The sequence below is a fragment of the Dermacentor albipictus genome, unplaced genomic scaffold (genome assembly GCF_038994185.2).
Source record: "Dermacentor albipictus isolate Rhodes 1998 colony unplaced genomic scaffold, USDA_Dalb.pri_finalv2 scaffold_29, whole genome shotgun sequence".
NCBI classification, from domain to species: domain Eukaryota; kingdom Metazoa; phylum Arthropoda; class Arachnida; order Ixodida; family Ixodidae; genus Dermacentor; species Dermacentor albipictus.
In genome coordinates this window covers 1,306,642-1,326,029 of record NW_027225583.1, presented here as the reverse complement: position 1 = coordinate 1,326,029, position 19,388 = coordinate 1,306,642, and the positions used below count along the sequence as shown (strand labels likewise).

The following is a 19,388-nucleotide window of genomic DNA, read 5'->3' as shown; positions in this document are numbered from 1 at the left end:
TCTCAAGTGTGAATGGGTTAATATCCTGAAATGTGAAGTGTTGATCTTTAGAAAGACGTGAGGGCAACACAGGTGAATTAACAAGTAGAAAGATAGGCAAGTGGTCACTAACGTGAGCAGTGATTACGCCCGATTCAATGTTTTGTGAGTCAAAATTCGTAATGAAAACATCGAGTAAACTTTGGCAGTCACCTTGAACACGAGTAGGAGCAGTAATTGTTTAATGCAAGCATTTGATTCAAGTACCCGCAATGTGTCTCTGCGAAGTGGGCTATCGTGTAACATGTTAATAATAATATCACCACCCAAAACTAAACTGTAGTCCTTATCGTTAACCCAGGATAGCAGGTTGTCGATGTATTTAAGAAAATTAACCACATTCCCTCCAGGTGGGCGATATACCACAGAAAAAATGCTTCGGCCATGAAGAACAGTCAAAATTTCAAAGTCAGCAGTAATTTGAGTAAAGTCTTTCAGCAATTCGCAATGCAAGTTAGTCCTTGTTAGCAACAGGACACCGCCGCCTTTTTTATTGCAGCGATTCAGATAATGAGAGACATAGTCTGATATTTGCAACACTTCTTCGTTGCGATACCATGTTTCGCACAGCATGCCAATGTCAAATAAAAAACCAAAAGAAGACAGCAATGCGTTTTCTTTTTTTTAATGCGTTTTTATTTCTCCAAGAACCCCGGTAATGTACTAATTGTGGCCATGCCGTCCCTGCAAACTTCTTAATTTCATCCGCCCACCTAACTTTCTGCGTCCCCTGCTACGCTTCCCTTCCCTTGGAACCCAGTGCGTAACCATTATTGACCATCGGTTATCTCCCCTCCTCATTACATGTCCTGCCCATGCCCATTTCTTTGTCTTGATTTCAACTAAGATGTCATTACCTCGCGTTTGTTCCCTCACCCAATCTGCTCTTTTCTTATCCCTTAACGTTACACCTATCATTCTTCTTTCCATAGCTCGTTGCGTCGTCCTCAATTTGAGTAGAACCCTTTTCGTAAGCCTCCAGGTTTCTGCCCCGTAGGTGAGTACTGGTAAGACACAGCTGTTGTAAACATTTCTCTTGAGCGATAATGGCAACCTGCTGTTCATGATCTGAGAATGCCTGCCAAACGCACCCCAGCCCATTCTTATTCTTCTAATTATTTCCGTCTCATGATCCGGATCCGCATGGCATAGTGAGGCATAGTGGCAAATGGCATAGTGAGCTCTCTCAAACGCGACCATTTCTGGCTCTGATGGACAAATGTACTGCCGAGCTATGCCTCTCTCTCTGAACACACCGCGCGAGACTAACTCTACACTTCAGCTCCGCGTGCGTCATCCCTGGTGGGACAAGGGCGCCATCTGCGCACGCTACACATGCACGATTCGGCCATGACTGCTTTTCTCTACAGACTTAGCAACCCGAAACTTCTAGTCCCGCGCCTGTGCCATCGATAGCAGGACCACTCGGCTGAAGGGCCGACGGCGCCAACGGGTTTCTAGCATCCATATGCTTACTATGGCAATAACATTTTAGGGTATGAAGCCAGCTGAAGTTGAAGCAAGAAGCATACATAGAAGCCGACAGGAGGCAAATGTTTGTTCAGGGGGTGCAGGCACTTAAGTGCACGAATAAAACAGTGTAACATCAGTATCAGCGCTTTAGAGAGGTGCTCTTAGGAGCCCATCCCTTTGGCGAATGTCGCGGCGTTGTCTCTCGTGACCGAGTCAACGAGCAAAGCGAAAATTCAAAGGGAACACGGAGCGCAGCACGAGATGAAATCAGAGAGCGCGAGGAGGACAGCGGAGGAGGAGGGCATGGCAAAAGGGTGAGGAGGCAAGCAGAGTGCCCCACGAGACTACGAGATGGCGCCATAGTATTGTAATCTGGTTGTACACGCGACACGAATTGTGTAGCATAATTTAGAAGCCACGTTGACAGGAGCTATGCACTGGAATATTTGACTAGCCATTCCTAAAAGCCGACGCGCCTGTCCCACAGATCGGATTTTCGACGATCCCCAACACTGCTAGTATCATATTGACCTTTTTCGCAAATCACTTTCTTTATCTGCAGAAGGCTATCACAGTGCCGTCATTTCATTCTCAGCAAGGTCATTACGTAGATATACAACGCAATGTTTCACGCTCGCGTAACGTTTTGCACACTTGCGTGGAGAACAAGAACGCTGACAAATCTGGGCAGAAGTGTCTTGCTACAGAAGAAAGTGATACGATGCGTTGCAAACGTTGCGTACGTGTATTCTACCAGAGAATTCTTTCTCTTCTATCAAGTCACAGACGCCACGCTAATTTATCCGTACCACCTACCCCACTAGGTTTTCTTTTCAAACAAAGGCACAAAAATGTTTTGAACATTCATTCCAGGCTGAAAAAACAACTACGTGATCCTTGAACTAGACCCGTTAGAGACAGCTGGTACCGCGATGGCGCACATCTTATGGCAAACACTCCTGACTTTCAGTGTGGCATATCATTTGAACAAATATCAGCGGAATAGGATCCACTTCAACAACGTTTCTAAACAGTTGCGCGAACATATTGTTTCAGGACAATACTGAGCGTTCCCATTTATTTCTTACCCCTATAGTTTCATTTCATTGTACCTGATTGCCATGTTTTTCTTTTTTTGCATTACATCTTTAAGCACGATGTGTATTTATAATTATTGCTTGTCGTCCTTTATTAATTACTACTGTGCTGTAACTGTTGTAAGTGGGGTGTGTCATTATTAAGCTTGTTCGGTTTTGTTTTACCATTTTGTCATTTATTCTCCCACATATATATATATATATATATATATATATATATATATATATATATATATATATATATATATATATATATTAACGCGATAGCGTTAAGGAGCTCGTGTCGCAGAAAAGCCGGTGTCGTCGGCGTCGTCGTCGGTGTCGGCGTTTGCGGCGTTGACCGTGTGCGATAAATCGCGGCAGGCGCTTCATCAATAAAAAGCAACTTCCAAGATTGGCGCGGTGGGAATCGAACCAGGGTCTCCGGAGTGTGAGACGGAGACGCACCCACTCAGCCACGAGTTCGATGCTTCCAAGCGGTGCAAACGCGCCTCTAGTGAATGCGGTGTTGCCTTCGAAACGAGCCGTGGAAAGTTATACTGCGGCGTATATCGGCAATTATGAACATGTAACGTACAGAAGTCACAATTACACGAGTTGCGAAGTGCGTTTCCGCTGCATTTCTTCTGCGCTTTCCGCATACGCAGAGCCATCTTGCGGCAAACACAGAAGACCCCCTCCTCTCAATGTACGGCGCTGCCCCGACAGGAGGCGCGCCGCGCGCGCATTGGGACCACTGCCAGGCGCGTCGCGGGACTCCCTCTCCCCTGACGACGCTTCGCCGTGCTCCCGGTCCTTTCTTTAGATTTCTATCTATCTCTTTGCCCGTGCCGATCGCGACGTTTGGCTGGCGTAAATCGTTTCCCCTCCGAGACACCGAGTTCTTTGGTTCGTTCCGTTCGCTCAGGCGCACGTTTCGTTGCCGCGCCGAACGCTGCGTTGCTCGACGCTCACCGCGTGATAGGTGGGCGCTAAGTCCGATGCGGGGCGCATCCTAAGTGATCGCTGTGCCGTAGCGCATTGTCTTATACCCCTTGGCGGGTCGACGGGAACGCTGTCGCGTCCCACTCTTGAAGGCGAAGCTTAAGCGTCCTCCAATTTTTAGTTTTGTGAATTACTTCAGAAAAAGAAAGATGTTCGACATTATTTGTGCGACCTAGGTTGAATGGTGTTCGCATGTCAATGCAACACGCAACGGAAAAATACGACATCAAGTTTCGCAACATTTTTTTTTGAGCTCCCCTTCCTCTCGCACGCATAAAAACAACGACTATTCAACGCTACGCTTCCGATAAATCTTTATTTTTTTTTACCGACAGGATTGGACAAAGCGCCTGTCACAGCCACCAGGACAAACGCGTCGATTGACGCTAATAAATCCACAGTCGAGAGAGATAAGAGACACGACGAATTGACGGTAAGAAATCTAAAGCTTTTCTGTGAGCAATGTAAAAGCAGAGCGGCAAAGTGTGGCACTGTGACACACGGCAGAGGTGAAGCAGCCGCTAAGCGCTCCCCATAAGTGCGCCGATCGCTAATATATAGTGCAAAGCTTGTCCGACTTGCGGTGGAGGTGCAGTTCGTCATTAAGACCATTAATAGCGAACTGCACACAGCTTCGCTGGCGATCCTTCTTCACAAGGTGAAAGGGCACCGAGTCGTTCTCTACGCAAGGATTCCAAAGTAAGCTGCGCGGGGAGTCTGGATTGCAAAGATGTGTGCGATAATTCGATAACATGCTTTCATTGCGCCGTGGTGTCACCAAGTGACACGCTTGGACCATTCTTAAAGACGTTCTACGCCAAAGAAAATTACATGCCTTGTCTATTGCCTAATTGATCAATTTCGTTATTATAGCTGGCGTACTATTTAAAGTTTCCCTAGCCCTAGTTTGCTGGTTAAAGGAAAATCAGAAGCGCAAGCGAATTAAAATATTCCGAGCAGAGACACCGATACCGCGTACACGGCACCCACTTCCCTTGAGGTTTGCAGTGGAATCATTTTGCATGCTTCCCGATAATCGTTATATGCAAGATATGTTGTTTCGTTTGGCTTTGGTAATGCGCTGCTTTCCACATAGTTATTGACTGCTGCTGTTCAGTGCTATTACACAGTGACCCTAACGGCTGTGTTGAGGGGTTCCATATGGCATGTTCTTTAATATTTTGATCTGTCAGGAGAAGTCATCCAACAGACTCATTTTTTTTTTCTTACGCGAAATATCATCTAGAGGACTTCAGCGTATAGAAATCTGACATGTATAACATATCGTGCAAACCCATGGGTTTTAATGAGGGAAGTTTTTACCCACTTCGAAGTTAACAGAGTATGTGCTCGCCCCCGAAAACGTCGTGTTATTATTATTTTTTTTTGCAATCGTTGAATACTTTCTTTCCGAAAGCACCGTCTCTGTAATTTACATATTGAGGTCACGGTGAAGAGGATATTGAACACACCTTCACGTTGAAACCAACGAAAAGGGCTTGAGGAATTTGAAATACAATATTCGCGCAGTCTTATCGCTTCCGAAGAGCTTAAAAGGATTTTGAGCAGAATTTATGGCACATTGCATACCATCCGGCTACATGTTTCGGCTACAAGTTTCGGGCGCCTGTTGGCAAAATAATACGAGGCGTTCATGAAGTGTCCACAAAAGGGCTTCCGGCGCTGTTTTTGGAGAGAAAGGTGTATGTTCCGTTGGCACAAACATAAGAGATGCTCATGAAATGTACCCAGTACATGTTGTTATGTCCATCATTTTGAGGTATATAAGACGTTATCTACGTTAACTCGTGGCAAACCTTCACCGCTGCGAATGCAGCCAACAAAGCATCTTCGTCGCCTTAAAGCTACGTTACACAACCGCCAATGATTCCCTGGGTGGCGGCAGGTAATCTTGTCTAAGTGCTCTGGAAAATTTGTGCGAAGAACTTCAAGCACGTAGAACTGTGAAGGCACCCGTCAACAGCTTGGCCCTTTTTACTTAAAAAAAATCCTTCATCCTGACTCTTCCATATGCATGGCGGGAAACTGTTCTGAGTTGCCGAAAGTATTGTGACCTTTGGTAGTCTCGGAAGTTTGCCAACAGACTGCAGTAGCAGAATCTATACTTCTAAACTGCAGCTGGAATTTCCGAGGGTGAACGGTGTTCTACGAAGTGATATATAGCCAGCTTTATACAGGTAAAAAAATCAACGCCCCTTCGTGTTCTTGAAAATGGCCGAACAGGCAAGCTGCTAGTTACACAATGTATTATAGCATTCCAGTCAAACTTCGCAAGGTGTCTTCATTGTAAATTTTTTTTTCGCCATACTTTAACCTTATTCCCGCTGTTTCCTGCTTCGCGTGGTGAGCAGGCCTTGGGAGTGCTTTTTTTTGCGAGTCTCCCAGCGTTTCTTTTTTTATACGTGAAGTTTCTGTGTTTTGCCGTGTTTTTATTTTTCGCCTGCAATTGCCACCATCTATATTTTTTTTTTGCCCTAATCATCAGCGCGGGGGTTAATAGAGAGTTTTAGCAGAGCGTTTACGGTCCGCTCCGCTCAGACCGGCCTATCACAACAATTGGAACGCAGGCGCTCAGCAAAACGCTACCGCGAACACTGACGCGCGTGCGCACAGCACACATAGCGGCAGCGGAACGTGGGACCGCTGACCACGTTCCGCTAGGAACCTGATTTAGCGGTGCGTCAGGGGGCGTGTAGATGCTTTCCTAATCGTTTTACCGCCAAGCTGAGTGCACGTCAGTGGCGTCTCTGGGAGACGCGCTTGTTAGATAAGCGAAATCAATGCATTCTATGCAGCCACCGGTGCGCGTGAAACGTGTGCGGAGCGGAGCGCAAGCAAACGCTCTGCTAAAACTGTCTATTGTGAAATGAAAACCATATAATCTGAGCCAGCTGTGGAAGAAGATGATGACGCTCGAGCTATTGCCGATGCTGATAGTTTTAGCGAAATCCAGCATCAAGAGCACAAGGCCCACATTAACAGCATCACTTTAAAGAAAGTGAAAAAAAGGAATGACGTTAAAAAAAGAACCGCTGATTCGCTTGGGCGACAAATTCAAAGCTATGGCAAGGCTTTGCGTTGCTCTTGAGATTCGCCACAGGTGAGTGTGACATGGCGCGACACAGCAGTTCGTACAATAGCTGTAACGCAGAATGGATGGAGTCGCACAGCGTTGTGACCAGGAGTGTCACAACGGTTGTCAGAGCCACAGGAGATAACTAGATATAAGTAGCTTGATGCCTTCTCTTTTGTCTGATGAATCGATTGCGCTAATATAGCTGCTTTCTATTTAAGGTTTCCCTAGCCCTGATTTGCCGGTTGAATGAAATAAGGAGAAGCGCAAGCGAATTAAAATATACCGAGCACGCACAGCGATGTCGCGTACACGGTACTTACTTCACTAGTTGTTGCTATGGAAGGATTATGCATACATCGTAATAACTCCTGTACGCGAAACAGGTTGTTTCGTTTAGCATTGCTATAGCGCTGCTTTCCACATAGTCACTGACTGCTTCCGTCCACTGCTATGACGCCATGGCTCTAATGGCTCTATTCAGCGGTTGCATGAAGTAAGTTGTGTAATGGTCATGCAGCGTACACATTTCGTTAATGCAAAGCTTTATTTAGAGCTCTTCAATGTATTGAAATCTGGCATGTATAGCATATCGTGCAAGCTTATCACGCGTTTTCAGCGAGGCAAATGTTTACTAATTTCAAAGTTAAAGATTAAGTGCTCGCCTCTGAGAATGTCGCCTTCCACTTTTTATTATTTTTTTGCAATCATCGAATATAATGTTTTTCGATAGCACCTTCAATAGAATTTACGAACTCGCTGTCACGAGGATATTGAATATGCATGCTCGTTGAACCAGATGGCAAGCACTTGAGTGATGTTGAAAAGGAAATGCATTATTCATGAATTCTTATGGCTTCCGGAGAGCTCAAAAGGCTTTTCAGCAGGGTTTAGCGTCATGTTACCCACCATGTGACTGCATGACGCTTCGTGCATCTTTTTTTTTTTTAGGTTTCCAATGGCTGTTCCCATGGGCATACGAGGCATTCAGGAAATTTCCATGGGAGGGCTCTTTTAGAGAGAAATTATGTATGAAGTATCTTGGTATGTCCATGATTTGGTGGTGCATAAGTCGTTATTTGGCGGGAGTAAAAATTCGGTGCGGGGACAATAACTACCAATAGAACAAGATATAGTATCTCCGTTACCCACAGGCTACGTTACACAGCACACAACGATTCCCTGCCTATCTGCAGGTTATATTGTCCAAAGGCTCTTGAAATTTTATGCGTAGCATGCTGCACAAGTAGAATTGTAAAACCACGCGTCAATAGCTTGGGGCTTTTGAGTTAAAAAGTACAGAAAGAAAGAAATCTTTCGTTGTGACCCTTCCATGCACATCGCCGCAACCTGCCCCGCGTTGCCGCAAGCATTGTGGCGGTTCATGGCCTCCGAGATTCGCTAACATATGGCAGCTGCAGAAACTGCACTTCTTCAACTGCAGCTCAATTTTCTGAAGCTTAACGGTGTCATAAAAAGTGAGATAGCGCCAGCTTTGCAGAGGTAAAGAAATTCAGTTTAAAAAAAAGGAACAACCACTGTTTCTCTTGGGTAAGGCATTCAAAGTGATAGTGAGGTTATCCGCTGCGTTTGAGATCCTCACACTGTGTTCTAACACTAGGTGAGGGCGACGAAGGTTGACACAGCAGGTCGTACAACTGCTTTTACTCGGTCTGAATTGAGTCGTGCAGCGTTGTGACCAGGCGTGTCACAACGATTGTGAGGGCCAAAGGAAATAACTATATATAAGTACCTTGACATTTAACAATCCATTCCACTGCGTCCAGTGTATGGATTACGGTGCGTCACGCACACTTATCCTCAACGAAAGCGCAAATGTACTTGCGTGCGACACTATTGCCAATGGCGAAAAACGAACGCTTTAGTGTCGGCACTGTGGAGCCGACTCAACGGAGCGTGAATGTGCAGTCCTCAGCGGAAAGAATAGACGAGGTAGGATCACGTTATAAACTTGAAGCCTATTCATAGAGGAGTATATAGAGGAGACTTAGGTCTTGGTCGGCTTGTTTTAGTTGTGTCTCCTGTGGTGGATTTCGCAGCAGGCTGTTACGTCTCCAACACGGGCAAAAGCCTTAATTAGACGATGACCACGAGGCAGCCACTCCAATTCGTCTGCGCCTATCCCCAAGTCAACGCAGTACGGGCACCGACTGTTGACGGGTCCACAAAAGCGCCCGCTACCAGTACCTAAAAGCCCGAACTAATAATGAAACTGGCCAACGGCGAATGCTACCGAAGAACGGCCCCGACCTTGTATTCCAAGGTTGCTCTATACGAACGCCTATTCCGTGCCATAGGAAGCGGAGTGCGGCCCTGGAACCTTAGGCTAGCCACGCATAAAAGCCCACCGGCTTGACCCGCAGATCAGATTTTCTACGATCGTCGGCTCTGCTCGGCGCTATCGTTGTGCTTGAGTGTTAGTTGTTTCCCAACGCTTCGCTCCGTTTGCAACGTGCGGCACGAGGCAGATTGTCCGCGCCAGCCAATATGTCGCGAAAGGAAAACACTGGAGAGCTGCGCTTTAATGTAGCATTAAGGAGTGTCGTAATCATCGGTGAATCGTTTTCGATTTTTTTTTATGCTAGAGTTTTTCTGATTTATTCAGATTTTGATTTCCTCGAGATGGAATTATTCAAATAGCAGCTCGATATTTTGTTCTTTTTCTCAGCTCAACACTAGTATCTTACTCATTAGCGATTTTAATGCGTAGTACTTTTCAGACGACGTCTCCCAGTGATCTCCTATCACTTTTGTCTTGTGCGAGCTTATTCCATCTTACGCCTGCTAACTTCCTCGTTTCATCAGACCATATAATTGTTCGCCGTCCTAAAACTGCATTCCCTTCTTTTAGAAGCCGTTTGTAACTCTAACGGTCTGCTGTTTATATGTCCTACACATTACATTGACTGCCCAACAGTATCTCTCCTCCTTACTGTCAACAAGAACATCGGCTACACCAGTTTCCTCTGTAATCCACGCCGCTATCTTCTTGTCTCCTAACGGTACGCCTGATATCGCTGGATCGCTGGGAAGCGCCTTCATCCTACAGTGGATACAGATAGGCTGAGCACGCTTTAACTTCTCAGACTCTTCTGGTGAAATACGTCATGGTAGTCAGTTACCATTCGACGAATGATTTAAGGTGTTACATTTTTCGTTTTTCCGCGATCTAAAGGGCAACTGCAACAAAATTTTCGACCGCGTAACAAGCCTACTTTCAGATAATTTAGACATGCAGCAGCCTCTGTACGAAATCTTACATTGGAAATACAGGTCAATGCGGCACAAAGAGCTCCCAAAATCGATGATTTTCATACCGTAATTGAGAAAAAAAAAACGCCACCATTATCGCGCGTCGGAAGTGACGTACATTGAAGAATGCGGAAAAGAAGCGCCGGTGCTATTTGCTTTACTTCCTTGTGTTCCGTCCTGGTGTATCAGCGAATAGGTCCTGAACCTCTGCAAGTCGCAGAGTTGGTATACTTTGCTGGTTTGTTGTACTTTGTTTGTATACAACGCCCTAGCGCGCCCGCGATGTTCTTTTAACGCTAAGTGTATTCTTCTAGTGCAGCCAGGTCTCTCTATATGGATGTCTACGTTCAACAGCAGGGTCTCGGGGCATTGTTCCTCCGCTGGAAGAAGAGCCTACTGGGCTCTTCTTAGAAGAGCTAAAGGTGCGGCATAGTCTGGCTTAACGCGGACGCGATCCACGCCTATCGCAGTTACGTTCATCGACGAAAATTGGACGACTTACAGTCTAGTGTGGCTGGAGCACAGGTGCATGGCGCGCTGGGTTGGCTGACCAGCAACATGGTGTTCGGGTTCACTGAAGCAAGCGTGTTTCGTTTGCGCTTTCGACAATCTAGGAAGCGCTTGGTCGCCGCGCTCTTGTCCGCTATAGCGCTGCGGAAATGACTGATCGCCGCGCAGTTGCGGGTCGTATTTAAAGAGCAGGGTAAAATTTTAGTGTTGGGAACGTCTCCGGAATGACGTATCCGACTTCGTCGGCCGCTGCCTGGCACTCTGGAAGCGCCGGACTCACCGGCCGATCAGACAGCTACCGCCATCTGTAGCATCTGTTCCTATTGCTGCGGTGGGAACGGGTCTGCAGACAAAACGAAAGCAGACCGGCCGGGTTAACACCCAACACACCCCTTTTGGGAACCGTGCACACCGGCACACCAGCTCTTGGACACCGATGCACAGACGACAGCTGCGCTGAGTGCAGAGTGCAGCCGTCGGCAATCCTTCCTCAGGACCCGCGTGGAGCCCAGCCAGATTCGTCGATGCGGCGGCAGCCCCAGTGTTGGCTGCAGGCTTTTCATGCCTTCTGTATTGCCTAACATATAGATTACGCTATGACAGCTGGGTTACTAGTTAAAATTTCCCTAGACCTCTAGCGGAAATAATCCGAAACACAACCGAATTAAAATATACCGAGTACGAGCACCGAAGCTGCGTGCACGCAACATACTTCACCAGTGGTTTGCTACTAAATGATTGTGCATACCTCCCGATACCTGGTCTATGCAAATTAAGTTGTTTCGTTTAGCTTTGCTAATTCGCTGCTTTCCACATAGCCATTGACTGCTGCTGTTCGCTGCTGTGAAGCAATGACTCTAATAGTTTTATTAACCGTTTGCATGTGATACGTTGTTTAGTATTCTCATCTCGTTTACAAGTCAGGCAGCACACATATTTTTTAACACACAATGTTATCTGTAGAACTTCCGTGTAATGAAGTATGACAGCGTGCTAACTTATCACACGTTTTCAGAGAGGCAAATTGTTTTCTAATTGCTCCGTTAAAGATTAGGTGTTCGCCTGCGTAAACGTGGTGTACATTTTTGTCGCTATAATGAAATATTTTGTTTCAGCAACCACCTTCTAAGGAACTTACACAATGAAGTCACCGTCAAGAGGACATTGAACATGCATGCCCGTTGGACAAAATGGCAAGGGCTTTAGGGATATTTAAATTGAAGTGCTATATTCGGTAGGCCTAATTACTTCCGGACAGCTCAAAAGGCTTTTGAGCAGACTTTAGTAGCATGTTACCCACCATCCGAGTACATGACGCTTCAGAGATTTTCTTCTTAATGTTTCGAGGGCCTCTCACGAGAAGGATACGAGGCGTTAATGGAATGCCCGCAATTGGGCTGGTGGGCCTCTTTATTAGAGAGAAAGGTATGTGTTGTATATGCGCATCATATTGCTGTAGTGTCCACCATTTGGTGACTCATAAGACGTTATTCACAGGACGATTAAGACTGAAAATCAATGCCATACATTGTGGTGATGGAGCCAAGCTTCCCTTCTTTTTCTCAAAGGCTACGTTACACAACCGCCAAAGGTGCCCCAGATGCCTGCAGGTTATTATTTTAATGTTTTCTTGAAATCTTACGCACAACACGCTTCGCAAGCAGCGTTTTGATTCCTACCGTCAGTAGCGTCAGCCTTTTTACAAAAAAAACAAAGAAAGAAAAAACAGAATGTTTCATGGTGACTTGCATACACATGAGAGATACTTATTCAGCGTTGCCGTAAGAATTGTGGCGTTTCGTTGTCTCGGAGATCCGTCTACGTACAGCAATACACTTTAACTGCATGCAGCTGCAGTTTCTGAGGCTGAATGATGCCATGCAAAGGGAGATGTCGACAGCTTTGCAAATGCAAAAATAGAGAAAAAGAATCCCTGGACAGCTGGGAGATGCTTTCGTCCTACTGTTTACATGAATAGACTGGTGATATTTAATCTTCTCATTCTCCTCTGTTTATACATGTGACCATAGTCAGTTACCACTCCAGGAGTGCTATACGGTGTTACATTTTTCCTTATTCCTCTTGAGTGATTAAGTGATTAGTGTTGACGGATGCTACAGAAAAAGCGGGAAGTTGTACTGAGTACCTCTTGTTAGCAGCGGTGTTAATTTTTGCTAGAAAAATCTTGAGCTTTAGTGGTGTAATCCCTTGATCATTGTAAGTCATGTATCATGGCAAAACAATCTTAGATTGTAATTTACAGTGACTCTGTATAGGAAGTCCCACGTTATGTCCAACTCGGCGCTATTGAAAAAAATATCAGTGGGGATACAGGGATGTTAACGCGTCGCCTTAGAAAAACAAAGTGTTTGAACACCAAGTGCAAATGTACTACCCAGTTTGGATAATAAGGTTCTGCTACTTACTTCAGAAAAAAAAAAGATGGCTGACATTATTTTTACGACACAGCTAGGACGGGATTCTAGCGTCGATGAAACATGCAACATCAACATCAAACAAACATAAATTTCCGTCACATTTTAGCTTGTTTCAGCTTCCCTTGCTCTCGCACACATACCTACAACGACTGTCCACGGCTCCGTTTCTGATAAACGTTTTTTTTTTCCGACAGATTTGGAGAGAGCTCGTGTCACCATCGCCGAAACAAACTCATTGACTCATACTAATAAACCCGCCATCGGGGAAGATAAGCGACACGACGAGGAATTGACGGAAATAGAAGGAGCACATTGGAAAGATGATTTCTGCTTTTTTTTGCAATCAATTCATAAGCACTGTGGCAAATTAAAGAAAGAAGTTAAACAGATATCCGCCTGTTGGATAAAGGGAATTGTTAAAGCAAGGACAGAAGCAATGGTTTCGTTTTCCTCTCTAACATAAGCAGGAGAGTGTGTGTGTGGGATAGAGGGAAAGAAATAGCGATGGAAAATAACCGAGCGAAAGAGAAAAAAATATAAACGAACCATGCGATCCTAGCGACATGCGATGAAATATAGGGACCAAAATTATTTTTAATGTAAAGAGCATCATGATTTACGAAACGTCTCGAATATTTTTTTTTTACTTGCGTTTACGAAGGAGAAGAAAAGGTAATAATAAAGCACGACAATGCGTGGAAAAGCTGCAGAAATTGTGAGATTCGTGTAACTTAAGAAAGCATCTTATGGCTTGGCGGTCCCTTCATTATCGCTTAGATTTGCTTGCTTGTTATCCCGAGCTTTTGCACTTCTAACCATGGCGTTTCCGCTGGCAAAGAATGTTTAGGTCTTAGTACACAACTGTCAAATTTTCTCGCCGCATCCAGCCTCTTCAATGCAGTCATAGCCATTGAGCCGTGACACCGGCCACGAGCACGCGTCGACAGACCACAGTGGACGAACCAGAACGCCAGCAGCTGCTGCAGTATCCCGCGATGCATTGCGTCATGACAGAGTGCATTGCCGCATTGACATGTGTTACACTCACTGTCGCTCTCGCAAGACTGTGTCGTGCGCGCGTTCCTTGCCCACGCAACGCCTCGTCTGCGTTCTCACTGCGCCTTGCTAAGGCCGAATGAAAACGCGCCAAGCGTCTCAGTACTCTCGCTTGCCTGGGAGGTGTTCGCAACTCGAAGGTCCCTCCGCAGTGCGCAACTGGAGATTGTCAACCCAAAATCTCAAGTGGTCCCACGCCCAAACTTTCGCCCACCTCCAAATTCAAGATGACTAACTCTCCAAATTCAAGTTGGCCCCACCCCCTTATTTAAGTTGGCCCAGTCTGAAATTTCAAGTTGGCGCACCCCTAAATAAAGAAGGCCCGTCCTGACATTTCAGGTTGGCCCGCCTCCAAATTTCAAGTTGACACAACCCAAAATTTCATGTCAGCCCATCCTCAAATATCAATTGGCCCACGCCTGCTATAAGCTTCCCCATATAAGTTCTAAAGAGCCTTGAGTATCTCTACGAGTGTTCTTTCTATACTTTGGTTTAAGTTGTTCTTTTTGTTTATAGGCTCCCAGTCATACACATTTACAATATCCTTAGGATTAAATGTCAAAACTTAGTAAATTACGCATTTTTGTGCAGATACAAGGCATTACACTTTTCGCGTGACATGGCTGGGGATCCCGCGAAGGAATGATTACGCGTTAAAAGTTTAAAGAAAATAATAAACATTTCCCCAGAGAACGTGACTCACATGCCCTGCTATGCCGCGACTGAGGTGCAATAGCGTTAGGGCGCAGTTGCAAGCATAGTTTCATCCAACACAAGAATGAAATGCTCGATGGCATGTACCTGATACAGACGAAACCAACGCGCCAGCAAACTAGTAACCGATAAGCATCTGAAGAAAAAAAAACAAAGAAACAGACAAGACAAAACACCAGGAACGTATTGGGAAAAACTCTGACTTTGTCTGAGAAAATGTTAAATAGAACTTCGTATAAAGCCGGTAGCTTCTAAGCCATTAACATTGGCTTCTTTAAAGGAACTATACAGAGAAAAGCTTTTTTGTTGCATTAGAAAGTTATGTTCTAGAATGCTAAATAAGACGAAACAAAATCCACTGTTTTTCTGATAAGGCGCTGGGTGAGCCAGAAAGGGATCAAACACCAAGGACTGATGGCGACACCATCTTGGAGTCCTCTAACTATCCCGACGTGACGTCACTTATTCTTGCTGGATGTTCTCTCACAAATCTTAATTTTATATCGGTAAAGCTGGATTAAACTGCCGTTCTTACAGTGCCGAACCCTAAGCTTAGGACGCAAATACGATGCAAATACGATGAAATACTTTAAATCCGTCACCTCACGGTGGCGTATTGGCACCTGGGCTTCGACACGAAATTCAAGAAATGCAACCTTGGCCTTTAGTTGTTTATTCCGATTACTGGCCTATTAACTGAGAAGTTAACAGTGCCGGAGTTTGAAAAGAAGGTGGTATAAGCATAAAATGACTGTGCCTTTCGTTTTGGCCTGCACTTGAGGGCACAAAGTTTCCCATTTTTCAATATCACGCCCATTCAGAATAGGCTCAGTACTAAAATTTTACAATTTATATGTGTATATGCATATATACCTGGTTTTATGGTCTGGCGGGGGCTGCAGATTGCGCGGCTACGCAGGCATTGTCTTCAAAGGGGTTTGCGTTGAGGGACAGAGTGGGCCGACTGCTGATAGCTTAGTGTGCTCTGTGTTTTCGCTCCTTTGTTCGTGTTGAAGCGAGAGGCAGCATGGAGGTCAATTCGCTCGCAGCTGCTGCCGCGCTTCCTCACGCTAGCATTTTTCACGGCGAGTTACCGCGTAATCGCGAGATATGTGTTAACGTTTGCTTGTGCGCGCTTGGGACACAACTTGTTCATTTTGTCAATACGCTAATGTTTACAAGTTCTTAAAGCCGATAAACTACTATCATTACTTCGTATAGCCCTCTTTTATTCAGATTTGCCTTTCGGGTGAAACTCCGACTGTTCTTTTAGTTGTCTTAAATGTAGTAAAAGGCCTCAAATTGGGCTGTTTTACCGAAACTCGCCAGACCCTCCAGATTCCATGAATCCCAAATCGATCTAAAGTTTCAAAAGATCTCTACATTTTCAAAAATTAGTAAACCGATATACAATCAGTGAATAAGGGATCTATTACACATTTTTTGACCGGGGCAAGGAGCGTCCCAGTTTAGAATTTCCGGGTATCTGTTCATGGCTTGATAATAGGCGAAGCCGACCTGTGGTGCTGAGATGACGTCATCATCATCATCATCATCATCATCATCAGCCTGGTTACGCCCACTGCAGGGCAAAGGCCTCTCCCATATTTCTCCAACAACCCCGGTCATGTACTAATTGTGGCCACGCCGTCCCTGCAAACTTCTTAATCTCATCCGCCCACCTAACTTTCTGCCGCCCCCTGCTACGCTTCCCTTCCCTTGGGATCCAGTCCGTAAACCTTAATGACCATCGGTTATCTTCCCTCCTCATTACATGTCCGGCCCATGCCCATTTCTTTTTCTTGATTTCAACTAAGATGTCATTAACTCGCGTTTGTTCCCTGACCCAATCTGCTCTTTACTTATCCCTTAACGTTACACCAATCATTCTTCTTTCCATAGCTCGTTGCGTCGTCCTCAATTTGAGTAGAACTCTTTTCGTAAGCCTCCAAGTTTCTGCCCCATAGGTGAGTACTGGTAAGACACAGCTATTATATACTTTTCTCTTGAGGGATAATGGCAACCTGCTGTTCATGATCTGAGAATGCCTGCCAAACGCACCCCAGCCCATTCTTATTCTCCTGATTATTTCCGTCTCATGATCCGGATCCGCCGTCACTACCTGCCCCAAGTGGGTGTATTCCCTTACGACTTCCAGTGCCTCACTGCCTATTGTAAATTGCTGTTCCCTTCCGAGACTGTTAAACATTACTTTAGTTTTCTGCAGATTCATTTTTAGACCCACTCTTCTGCTTTGCCTCTCCAGGTCAGTGAGCATGCATTGCAATTGGTCCCCTGAGTTACTAAGCAAGGCAATATCATCAGCGAATCGCAAGTTACTAAGGTACTCTCCATTAACTTTTATCCCCAATTCTTCCCAATCCAGGTCTCTGAGTACCTCCTGTAAAGATGCTGTGAATAACATTGGAGAGATCGTATCTCCCTGCCTGACGCCTTTCTTTATTGTGATTTTGTTTCTTGCTTTATGGAGGACTACGGTCGCTGTGGAGCCGCTATAGATATCTTTCAGTATTTTTACATACTGAGATGACGTGTACCTTTGTTACTAGCAGCACATAGTTCGAGCTGCCAGGCTGCCGCTACGCAGTGAAGATCTGCAGGTTTATTCTGCACCATCGACTGAAATCCGGCGGATGTTGCGTGAGCTGTATCCACGCCATCTAATACTGAGGAGCAGGCATCCATTGAGCTTGCAATAAATCACTTAAAAAAGAAGCTACCCTCAGCGACGGTTGTCATGGTATCGAACTCCAGCGCCGTCCCTCAGCAGATTAAAGTGAATTGACGCTGATTACCCAGCTATGGGTAGCATTGAAATTACTGTCATTAAAATGAAATGTAATGGGGTTTCCCCGACATGCCGATGGATAGATTTGCAGATAAAAATTGGTTCATATGTAGGATGACCTGGTATATTGGATTAATAGAGCCAAATTACTCGCTTCTTCACGCTGAAGTTTCTTACAGGGCTAGAATTTTGTAATGGGTTATGTTTATCAACACGCCATGGAGAATGACTTCGTGTTTCGTGCAGAATAGGTTCGATGCGCTTTGTATTTAGCTACGCCAGTAAAAAAATATTTCGCCTCAAGACGATGGTGGCGCCAGCTGTCCTGGCTTCCGCAGAAAGACTATGTTCACTGTAGCCCCGAGAGATGGCGTCACCGTTCCATTGCGGCGGAATCGACATGGTTAGAGCGGCGCAGTTGCAGCCGATGAGCGCATCGACTTTCTTCCGTAAAAAAACAAGCAAGTTATTGATATAAGCGTGATAATAAACTAGACCAATTGGAAAAAAATTCCAGCTATATTGTAAAATTAAGCGCGAACGATCGACTGGTTTAGGTCGGAGTGTCATATATACATGGCAACGTTATTTCTGCTACAAACGCTACCCATTTATGCTAGTGAATGTCTGGTCGACGGACCTCAATTATACACCCCTAAATGCAGTGGCTGCCCAGAAGTGCTGTGTCATCTCGACGACACTCAAAGTACATCACTCCAACCTGTGGATCTCGCTGGATTGTCGGAATTTTTTGTGTTCACTGCCTTGTCTTGACTTACTGCGCTTGCAGTCTCCTACCGAATTGGTCGTGCCTTTGTACCGGAGCGCTCACTGAGAAAAAGGAAGCGTTTGTTAAGTGGTCGAGTGTTTGACCTGACACTTTTGCACTATTGAATATCGAGTTGCCCTGCATTGCTTGCACAGCGCGCGTTTCTTTCCATGGAACTGCCTTCTTCTTTAGCTGGCTCGTACCACTATCGATGAATGCCTAAATCTTATTGGTAGAGCGTATCGGTGCTGTAATCTCGTTCTTTCCACTCGCCCCCTCTTCCCGCTCCCTGAGGTGCTAGTAGGCACATTGCCCCTGGCCGTGGTGTCGTGGTAGCCTGTTATTTTCTATTTGCTCCACTGTGCGTGGTCAGTCAGAAGTTCATGCTGGTTCGGAATGAGCGAACCAATGGTTTCCTGCGGTAGCAGGAAACCACTGGTTACTTTCCACGTGACTCCATGGCTGTGCCGACTGGCGCCACTAAAGGTTACCACAGACCAAACAATCTCGAATGGACCGGAAACTATGTGTGCCGAATCCTACAAAACAGGCACCGTACGCGCAGAAGGCCCTCGAAAGCGGGAGGGACGGCGTCTGCGGAGGTTATCTCGCCGAGGCTACTGCAATCACGTGACGCTTAAGGTTCTTTTTTTTTCCTTCCTCCATGGTGCGGCCAACCGACTCCGTCGTCGTTTGCCGCCAAGTGCACAGCACATCTGTCGAGGCCTTCGAGACCTTGTAACCCTAAACATCAGGACCCGCGATTAAGCCGTCGAAGGCGTCACCTCATCGAGTGGGTCGATGGTGCCAATGGGCTTCTAACACCATTACAATTGCTATCGCAATAAAGGTATTATGGACATGAGCTCAGCTGAAGTAGAAGCAAGGAGCATACATAATAGGGGACTGCAGGCGAAAGTTCGTGCTGGGGATACAAGTACCTAAATGCACAATTGAAACAATGTAACGTCCCTATCAACCGTTTTAGGGCGCACCTCTTAGTCCGCCATTCCAGCGGCGAGCGTCGCGGCGTTGTTCCTCTGAAGCGAGCGAACGAGCACAGCGAAACATGAAAGCGAACGCGGAGCGCAGCTGGAGATTAAAGCAGAGAGCGCGTGGAGGAAAGCACAGG

The 19,388-nt window shown here is 45.7% G+C and overlaps 2 long non-coding RNA genes across 3 annotated transcripts in view; both read left to right on the top strand.

The window, feature by feature from the left end:
• The window catches only part of LOC139052684 (uncharacterized), a 1,258,229-nt gene that overhangs the window by 736,712 nt on the left and 502,129 nt on the right, over positions 1 to 19,388 (top strand). The window contains exon 6 of one of the 2 annotated variants that reach the window (XR_011510011.1): positions 3,929 to 4,016. The exons of the other annotated variant lie outside the window; for it this stretch is intronic. This is a non-coding gene — a long non-coding RNA (uncharacterized lncRNA). Of the gene's footprint in view, positions 1 to 3,928; positions 4,017 to 19,388 lie in introns of those variants that run through there. 2 annotated transcript variants of the gene reach the window in all.
• Positions 11,583 to 13,297, top strand: LOC139052686 (uncharacterized). Its single transcript, XR_011510013.1, has 2 exons — positions 11,583 to 11,663; positions 13,103 to 13,297. It is a non-coding gene; the product is annotated as an uncharacterized lncRNA (long non-coding RNA).